Below are 10,483 nucleotides of genomic sequence, written 5' to 3'. Positions count from 1 at the left end.
ATAGGAGTGTGAAAAGCAATGTTTAGAAGCTGGCATGACACACCTGATTTTGCAGGATGAAAGAGATTTGTCGGAATAAATAAACCCTTAGTACACACAGCAAACACATTTAAATCATACATGCCTACTCTCCTGGAATGTCCAGGAGACTCCCGAACTTTGAGGAGTTCTCCCAGCCCCAGGAGAGCGGGCCTTTCTCCAAGGTCCCACCCATTTCCTAATAATATGGGTGGGACAGGAGCCTCAATGATGAAATTTTCTGAGAATCACATAATTTTGACCCGACTCACGATCCGCGGATGCAGTTGCGGTATTTCACAGCAGGGGGTGGGACCAAAATAATTAATTTGTTGCATCACACCCCCCCCTGTACTTGGCAATTACCCAAATACCTCTCCTCTGGGATTTTCTGGAGGGGATGTTTGTAAAATTGGCAACTATGTTTTGAATTAGATGTCATACTGATTGAATAAATTATGAATTGTATGATTACTATAATGACTGACAATTCATAATACCACACACAGATAAAAAGCTGTATGTAATGGATGTACCCACTGATTAAAACATTTTTAAATGAAATAAGATTGGGTAATACCGTATTCAAAGTCTGATCATGTAACCATTCGAAACAGGCACGGTACATCTTACGATGTGGTATATAACTGTTACACCTGCCTGTAATGAATAAACTCTGAGTTTATACCTGAAACATGTATCTGGGTCATTTTTCTAGTACAAGAAGGACAAAGGTTGAAGCAACAAGTTTGGTTTCAGAAATATATTAATAAACAATTGGATTCATATAAAATATAACATAATTTTCTTAAACATTTTTAGAATCTTTGCTGCTTGTTTCTTTACACTCAATACTATAATTTAGTTAATCAAACATTTGATATTTTGTGCAAGTTAACAATATATAAAAATTATATAGCCTACAAATCCAAAATAAAATAAAATTTCATTGGTGATTTGTAAGATATAAAGTATTGATAATTTAACAAATAATAATATAATATGAAATGTTAATATTGAATTAGTATTATGTTGGAATCAGAGTGCTTTATTCTCTAAGTTTAATTTAATGGCAGAGATGGTTCTATAGTGGAAGGAAGTGTGACATTTACACATTTGCAAAGTGCGTCTCCTAATATATTTTCACCTTCCGCAGACTATGCACATTCACACAGAGCGGAGAGTAGTAGTGCACAGTGAAGGCCTCTAAGCAGACCATAGAGTTGCACAGTGCAGACACAAGCAATTTGTGGGGCATTCAATGTGTTTGTTACATAAGGTCAATGGCATTTAGAATCAAAATTTACACTAAACAGAGCAACTGATCAGAGAGTTACTCTCAATATGTAATTTGCACTGGACAGATAAGTGCTGACCATTGTTTGGTTGCTGTGGTTCAGAGCAAACTTTGCACCTAAACTCAATGTTAGTAAATTAATCCGAATGTGTTTTGTGTCATAAATAAATTTGAATCTCTGTAAAATGACATATGACAAATATATAATTGTTTCTACATATAACCACCTGCAGCCTCTCAAATAAAATACAACTCAATCTGACCTCCAAGGTCACATATGAAATGGTCATTCTAAATTATAATGATAGCAAAGTCATAGATATTACATGGAGGGGATTTACAGACTTGTACATACATTATACACGGGTAGTATATTTCTTTAAAACAATGATTGTCTCTTATCTCTCGTGTATATTGTAAGTGTGTTACACTTGAAGGGACCGGACAACTCCCTACGTTTAGGGTCACATCTTTTATTCTAAACAGAGGTTTTTCTTTTGTATATTCACCAAAGAAAATATCAATAATATAGGTTTGCCTAATGTCTTTCTGGGACTAGTAAACAATCAGTGTCATATTTGTAGGAAAGAAGAACCTCATTTTGGTGATTGATGAACAGGAATACAGCAGTGATAAGGAGAAGACCCAGATCCTGGAGTGTCAGCCAGATATTGAGAGATACGTCAGAGGTCTCCTCCTATTCAGTATATTGGATAAGAAGTTGCTAAATTTGTACCAAGGTTAGCCCATTAAAACTGTCTATATTCTCACCTGCATGGCAACTTAATTTTTTGTATATGGTCATATAAAAATTTATTTGACTATAATTGTCAACAATTTACCTTTGGAAATCATATATACATAGTGGCTCATTCCTCCTTTCCCACATCTGATTTTCCTCTATGTCTGATGAAGTCTAATTATCGAAACGCGTTGCTGTGAATATCACAAGCTTTCATTTGGTGACTGCTGCATTTTGGAGGAGCTGCATAATATATTGTATAATGTGATTTGCATTCACTATTCTGTAAGTGCAATTTTATTCTTTACTTGATTTATCTGAGCCTCTATCTCCTCTGGTGACAGTGACTGCTGACTATATTTTGAATTATATAATCACTCAGGTGACAGTGAATTTTTCCAAGGATCCTATCCTTATTTCGGTTCAGCTGGACTGATTATAAGATAAATACCCTCCAGCATTTCCTGATGTTACACATACTTGCCTACATAGGCCGGGTTGCAGGTGGGTGTGTGGTGGCGTGGCTTGAAGAATTGAGTCATTAGCCCCACCCCCAAAATGGATATCACCACTTTGGACCAATAAAAACAGAGGGCGGTGTCATGAGGACACCTCCATGATGTCACTAAGCCCCCCCCCTCCGTTTTGTTTACACAGCTGGCCAGGATCAGGGAGAATAGCCTGCTGCCCTGAGAGTCTGGGAAGAATCCCAGAAATTTGGGAGTCTCCCGGACATTCCGGGAGAGTAAGTAACTATGATGTTACATGATTTTAAAGGGAGATCTGGGTATTGATCCTTTTTTAGAACATCATAAAAAAATCACTTAAACACAATGGGCCTGAGTCATTAAAGAGAGCAAAGCAAAAAAAGAAGTAAATTTGCACCTTGGCAAAACCATGTTGCATTGGAGAGGTAGGTAAATTAAAAATATGGGGGCATATCTATAGTTGGGGTAGGACATGTCCTAGGTCAGCTTTAAATTTCTGTTTCAAAATAAAGCAATCAAGTATTTGTGTGATACATGAAAAACAGCCAGTGTTTTCCTTACGTGCAAAACAATAAACTAATTTGCACCCCTTGCATTGTAACATGGTTTGTCTAAGAGCAAATTTATGCCTTTCTTTTGCTTTGCTTGTCTGTATGAATCAGGCCCAGTGCTTTTGGGAGCTATCTATGTATTCAGCAGAAGTCATATACATTTCCTTATGAAATAATATAATCATCAAAATTATGTAATTAATAATTAATAATCTACTTTGTTGTTGTAACTACAACATGTTTGACTTATTCAAGCACCTCAGCAGCAAATAAGACCATATATACAGTAAGCTATATGGGGATATAATCATTGTTGAGCCTTAATTTTCATTATCTAAATTGAGTCTGTAGCATGAAGGTCCTCTGTGTCTCATACCTTAGTGTTGTCATTAGTTCCCCTCCACAATGACTGCATCTACAGTGTGTTGGTGATGACAGGGGTGGACATCCAAACTTTGTAGCTCCGTAGGATCCTTGTGGTTCAAAGAAGCCAATAAAGTTTGTATTTTATATTATTACATCAGTGTTGAAGTAATAAGCTGGCAGCGCTTTGTGTGAGAAATCACATGATGTGGCATCAGCTTCTGATTGGTCAACACTGATACTTTATTAGAAGCCAATGGTGTCATACTCACTGGTCAGCATTATATAGCCATATGAGTAACTGGGTCTGCATTATCCTGGCACTAGACATTTGTGAGGTCTGCATTATGTTGCTACCAGTGATCTGATCTGCATTTTAGAGAGATAAAATAATGAAGTGGAGGGGAGGGTCTGAATCATGAAACCACCAGAAGTTTTGGGGATTGTATTGTGTTGTGGACTGGAGAATAGGGTTGGTTTGTAGTGTATACTGTGCTTTCTATATTTTATATATGTTACTCAAAACATGTCCATTGTAATGTAAATTGGTCTCTGTAATGTATATTGGTCACAAGCCCAATAGCACACAAGAATTTATATAAAATATACCTTTTTTTGAACAGTGATTTAATATTGGGATGAATGGAGATTTTATTTGTAAAGATATAATGATATGAACATCAAATAACAACTATTTAGTGGGACAACACAATCTGAGTTTATTGCCACTGTCTATTGTGTAGCAGCAGAGTTGGATCATAAACACTAGAAACTAGGTTGCATGTATGAGACCACTACTATTTCTGGGATAATAACATGTAGCAGTTGAATTTGGTTACCAATACATGAGACTAAGTTTCACATATAATAGTGTTATGATCTTAGGGAGAGATCTATTAAGACAAAAGGCAATTTTTCACTATATATTAATGCAATAACCACATATTTTCTGCTCAAATAACAAATAGAGTGACCGTTTGCAGTGGATAATATTGTATTGAATATATAGGGTTATGTGAGGATTGAATTTCCTTTCCATAATATTATGTGTTTTGCTCACTTTTGGACAAACACATTCAGACAGGAGCAATCAGACTCACATTGTTCATATTTACCCTATAGACAATCCTCCCCTTGTACTGCTTGCTGTTTGATATGCTTATATGAGGCTAGGATTAGTTTCTTACAGTAATTTAATATATAGGGACTGTTAGAAAATGTTCAGATGTCTATAATTGGATGAACAATAATACTTATAATAAAGCAATAAGTAATATTGGACTTCCAGTGACTTTGGTATCTCACATTCCCATAGAATTGTTCTTGATATACACTGAAGGGTCTGTTTTGTTTTTAAATTCACCATTTCTTTTCTTATACACATTCTCTATTGTTTTTAATATTACACCAACATTGATCTCTGGAATAAAGGCGTATTTGCCAAATAATGAGACTACAAATGTTGATCATCCATAAGAGATTTTATTTGTAAATTATTCATTAGTGGACTGAAGTGCCTTCTTTTTATATACTTAGACTTCACTTCGAACTTTATGTACATATAGTTCAAACTATATTGGAAGAGCACCCCCTTACGAATAAAGTTGGTATAATATCTTTACTTATTTTTTAATGTGGTTTGTCCCACTACTTGTGCAATAACAACTCTCCCTCTCTCTTGAATTAAATTTAGATTGGCAAGGTTGTGTTGTCAACTAAAACAGACCCCTGTCTCCAAAGAGATTGAAACTTTAAAAGTTGTGCTAATTATAAATAACTGCTGTATAGAGAAGCTGTAATACTCATGTAACTTCTGGAATGAGGCTTAATATTGTCATAATATTGTCAAATTACATATCCAATTATATGTGGAGTTATGATTGGCTAATTAAATGGGGAATTATGTCTCTGTGACGTGTCAAAGAAGAGACATGGCAGGTATAATAATTTTGGACTATTTCTGAACAAGTTAAGATTCACAGCCAGGTGTCAATTTCATCACCATTTTAGCAGACACTCTGCCCCTCTGAGTGGCCTCACAGGGAACAATCTTCATAAATGCCCTGTATGTTACTAGAAGTGGTCAACTCTGGGGACTCAATCCAATCGAGGACTGTCCATATAATTATGTCTTGTCCCAGCAAACAGACTATATGAATTATGTAAGCGTTATATTTATGTATTTGTATCCTTTAATTTTTGAACTATATTGCATTTATCTTATATGACATTTATTATATTTTTTATTTTATCCAATGCCCTGTACCTATTATATTAAATCTAAAGTTAATTATGGTGTATCATTGTTAGTCTAGCGAAAATATATACAAAATAATATTAACTACAAGTCATAGATATTACATGGATGAGGTATGATATTTACACACTTGTATATATGAAGTATTTTTGTTTAAAACAATAATGTCTATAATTGTCTCTTCCCTTTTGTACACATTGTGAGTGTGGTACACCTGAATGGACCTGGCAACTTGCTTGGTGCCAGGTCACAACTTTGTTTCTAAGCACAATCATTGTTCTGTATATTCACCAAAGTAAACATTTCAAATGATAGTTTTGCCTGATATGTTTCTGGTATTCAATCTTATATTTGTAGGAAAGAATAACCTGACTTTGGTGAATGATGATCAGGAGGAAAGCAGTGATGTGGGGAAGACACAGATCCTGAAGAGCCAGTCAAGAATTGAGAGATTAAAGAAGTCACTTCACCTTCGGTGAATTTAAAAAGGAGAAGTTGCTCTATAATGACAGAGGTTAGTCCATAAATATCTATCTCCTTCCCTTCACGTCAACTGACTTTATCTATAAAGTGGTCAGCAGGAGATGTCAAAAGAGGAGCTAGAGGCTCTGATAGATTGAGTGGATTTGTTAACTAAAGGCTAAAAGAATAAAATTGCAACCACATAATCGTGGTATATTCTCATTCCAAAAATTGATTAATTATCGAAAACTTATCTTGGAATATATATATGTATATAACGGACTCTTCCCTCCTTTTTAACATAGTTTTCCCATATTCCTGATGATGATAGTCCCATGTGTTCGTCAGAAGCCTTAATGTGTTTTGTGTCATACATTGATTTGCTTCTCTATAAACTGACAACATCTGAGACCTATAGAATTGTTCCCCCACATCTATAGATCACAGCCACTCACAACCTTCCAACTACATCTGGCCTCTAAGGTGCAGGTATAAAATGACAATTCAAATATGTACAAAATAATAACAGCACAGTCATATATATTACAAGGAGGGGGCAGAATATTTACAGACATGTCCTGTACATACAGTACCTATGTAGTATTTTTGTTTAAAACAATAATTTCTATAATTGTCTATTCCCACTTATATACATTGTGAATGTGGTACATCCGGATAGACCCGGTACCTTGCTTGGTGCAGGGTCACAGCTGTTTTTCTAAACATAGCTGTTTAATCTGTATATTCTTCAAAGAGAATATTTCAAAGGATACAGGTTTCCCTAATGTCTTTCTGGGACTAGTAAACGATCAGTGTTATATTTGTAGGAAAGAAGAACCTGACTTTGCTGAATGATGGTCATGAGGACAACAGTGATAAGGGGAAGACCCAGATGCTGAAGAGACTGATGGGTGTTGAGAGATATCAAAGAAGTCACTTAACCTTCAAATTGGAAAAGGAGAAGATTTTCTATAATGACAGATTTCAGCCCATCAAAATCTTCTCTCCTTTATGGCACCCTCATTTTTTAAGAAAACCTGGCTCTGATAGATTGAGTGGATTTATTGACTAAATAATAAAAGATTAAAACTGCACTTATAGATTTTTTTGAATATGGTCATTCCAAATACTAATTTGATAGGTTAATGATACCTTACCTTGGAAATTGTATGTATGTTGCGGGCTCTTTCCTCCTTTCTCACATACGTTTCTGTTGAAGATAGTCTAACTATTCATCATCATCATCTATTTATTTATTTATATAGCGCCACTAATTCCGCAGCACTGTACAGAGAACACTTTCACATCAGTCTCTGCCCCCTTTGGAGCTTACAATCTAAATCCCCTAACACACACACACACAGACCGAGAGAAACTAAGGGCAATTTAATAGCAGCCAATTTACCTACCAGTATGTTTTTGGAGTGTGGGAGAAAACCGGAGCACCTGGAGGAAACCCACGCAAACATGGGGAGAACATACAAACTCCACGCAGATAAGGCCATGGTCGGGGATCAAACTCATGACCCCAGTGCTGTGAGGCAGAAGTGCTAACCACTAAGCCACCGTGAAACGCATTGCTGGAAATAGCATAAACTTTGATCTATAGGAGCATCTATTTCCTCTGCTGACAGCACCTGCTTACTATGTTTTGAATCATATAATCATTAAATTATTTTTTTACCCAAACACAGTTAATTTGTGAACTATCTATGGTTTTTCATAGACATTATACACATTTCCTCATGAAATAATATAACATCAAAATGATGCATATATCTAGTCTGTTGCTGGTGACTGCAATATTTCTGCCTGGGAGAGAGTCTGGATGTGAGGAATAAAACAGAGGGCAGAGTCATGTGGGACACCAAGGCAACGGGCTTGGGAGACTTAGGAAATTGTGGTGTTATTCACAGTGATGGAAATTTGAAGGCAGGTGGTTACTCTGGCAGGAGGGAAGATAATAAGCTCTGTTTTGGACATGTTAAGCTTTAGGTAGCATTGGGATATTCATGTGGAGATAGCAGAAAGACAGTTGGTTACAAAAGATAGAACAGAAGGAGAGAGGTCAGGGGAAGGGATATAGATTTGGGTGTCATCAGCGTAGAGGTGGTATTGAAGGCTGAATGAGCAAACTAGTGCCCCAAAAGAAGAAGTGTACAATGAAAAAAGTAAAGGGCGGATGTATAAAGTATTGAACTACTTATGCTAAGGGTCCCTTATTGATGCTATTTATGCACTGAAGGGATATTGTTTATGTATGTGTTTTTAGACTGCTATTGTTTTAGCTTTATAATTGCATTATTGGAATACACTATCACATGTGCATTGTTTCAACAAACTGTATTGGAGGTCCAGGTCTCCAAGTCATATACCTAGTAACACCTCTGTTTACTTTTTACTATTTGCGCCAGGGGCATACTGCTTTATTTGATTACAAAGGGAAGGCTGGAACTCCTTCCGTCTAGGACTTCATGGCAGCATCACCACTTATTCATTTCCGCTTTCAGGGGACACAGGTTCTTATGATTGCTACTTATCATTATATTTAGTGTCTAAAGATATCAAAGAAAAGAAGAAATTGATATTTTGGTTTATATAGATAACAGAGGGCAGGAATTAGCTTGAGGGAATATAATCGCCCAGGTTGTTAAAGATAAAGACAAATCGTGCCTGGCAACCGTTAATATTTCAGGTTTTTTTTGTTATGATTTAGCAGCCAATCAGCAAGAAAGTCTGGGGATGGCCTGAGCTGTGGATGGTTTATAAGGTTGAGATTCTTTTAGTTTCATTCTCTTGTCACTGGAAAATTCCCCGCCTGCCCTGGCCTTGATTTTATTGTGTTTATTGCACTTGTTTGTTTGCTCTGCATTTTTCTTCCTGAAAGGACTTGGTGGCAGAAAATCATGCCAATCAGCAGCCATAATGACACATGTAGGTGGCAGCTGAGTTATGGGACCCGCCCGGAGTTATGTCCCGGCGGGTCCAAGCTATTAAGCCAAAACGGGGTAGAAGTATCAGAATACATTGGCTTGCCATTTTTCTGGCTTTTGGAATGGCTGAGAGCTGATTGGTTCTGCTTTTTAGTTGCCACCACTTTCATTTATTTTCAATACAATTTGTGACCTTTCATTTGCCAAACATGTGTTATGTGTCTTTATTTATTAAGTAGGATAACTCTTGAAAAATGCACTCAGGTTAAAGAGTAAATCAACCAAACAGAAATGCAAAATGCAGCATAAAAGTGTTGACTTGTTCCCAGATGTCCCTGGTTATACTAATAATGGCATTGTCAGAGAGGGTGAGAAAATGTGCCCAGGGAGGCTGGAAATAAGGCCTAAACTTTTAAAGGGACATCTTCTTTACCCTTCAGGAGCATTTTATATGGGAAGTTGTAGAAACGTCTACAAATGTAATTAAAAAATAATTAAAACATGTAAATACAAAAAAATTACACATGTAATAAAAACTCTCTTGATTAATTTAAGTAAACTGAGCAATCTTTAAGGATATAAACCTAAATTTGTGAAAATAAAAGAAATGCTGGTGTTCTTTCATACTTCCTTCTGGGAGATGTGGAGGGAAGAATAAAAAGAAAGGATGGAAACTGCTTCATAATGGCATTCACATTATCCAATGTGTGGGGTATTGCTCTGGCTTCTCCTGATGCTTTATCTCAGCCCACTCAGTGTTTATTGAGGTGAGTGGGGATTCATGGCCGGATTTGCATCACATATTAAGCACTTTACATGTAGGTGCGCAACATTGCAGATTATTGCATGGCCTCAGGGAGTCTGTGAGGTCTCCACCTGATTCAGTAGGAAGTCTTATTCACTCTGTGCTTTTGTCAAGTGGGTGTGCAAAACCATCATCATCATCAACATTTATTTATATAGCGCCACTTATTCTACATTCCACTCACTCACATCAGTCCCTGCCACATTGGAGCCTACAGTCTAAATTCCCTAACACACACAAATAGAAGAAGTGCTAACCACTAAGCCAACGTGCAGCTGATATTACAGGGGTTGTTCAAAGGATTGTATAGTGGGATTGGTCCCTGAACTGCGTTGGTAAATTAGGCCCACTTGTACAAATTAAGAAGGATTATGCTTCTGCATTTTTTGCTGTTTGTCAGTTAATCTTGTTTTATATGCATGTTTATCTAACCCCTGCAGTTACACATGATTGAATATGGAATGCTATTCTCGTTAGTTGATTACTAAAATCCCTATCAAATCTGTCATGTGAGCTACTGCTAAGTTTTCCACTTAATTTCCTATTGCAGTTACCTGTGCTGAATAA

General features: G+C 36.5%; 1 long non-coding RNA gene across 1 annotated transcript; it reads left to right on the top strand.

The window, feature by feature from the left end:
• The first annotated feature begins 1,908 nt into the window (after nt 1-1,908).
• LOC142098586 (uncharacterized) lies at nt 1,909-7,267 on the top strand. The gene is made up of 3 exons (XR_012678358.1): nt 1,909-2,055; nt 6,074-6,230; nt 7,006-7,267. It is a non-coding gene; the product is annotated as an uncharacterized LOC142098586 (long non-coding RNA).
• The last annotated feature ends 3,216 nt before the right edge of the window (nt 7,268-10,483 follow it).

The sequence above is a fragment of the Mixophyes fleayi genome, chromosome 7, assembly GCF_038048845.1.
Source record: "Mixophyes fleayi isolate aMixFle1 chromosome 7, aMixFle1.hap1, whole genome shotgun sequence".
In the NCBI taxonomy this organism is placed as follows: Eukaryota; Metazoa; Chordata; class Amphibia; order Anura; family Limnodynastidae; genus Mixophyes; species Mixophyes fleayi.
This window is presented reverse-complemented; position numbering and strand designations above follow the sequence as displayed.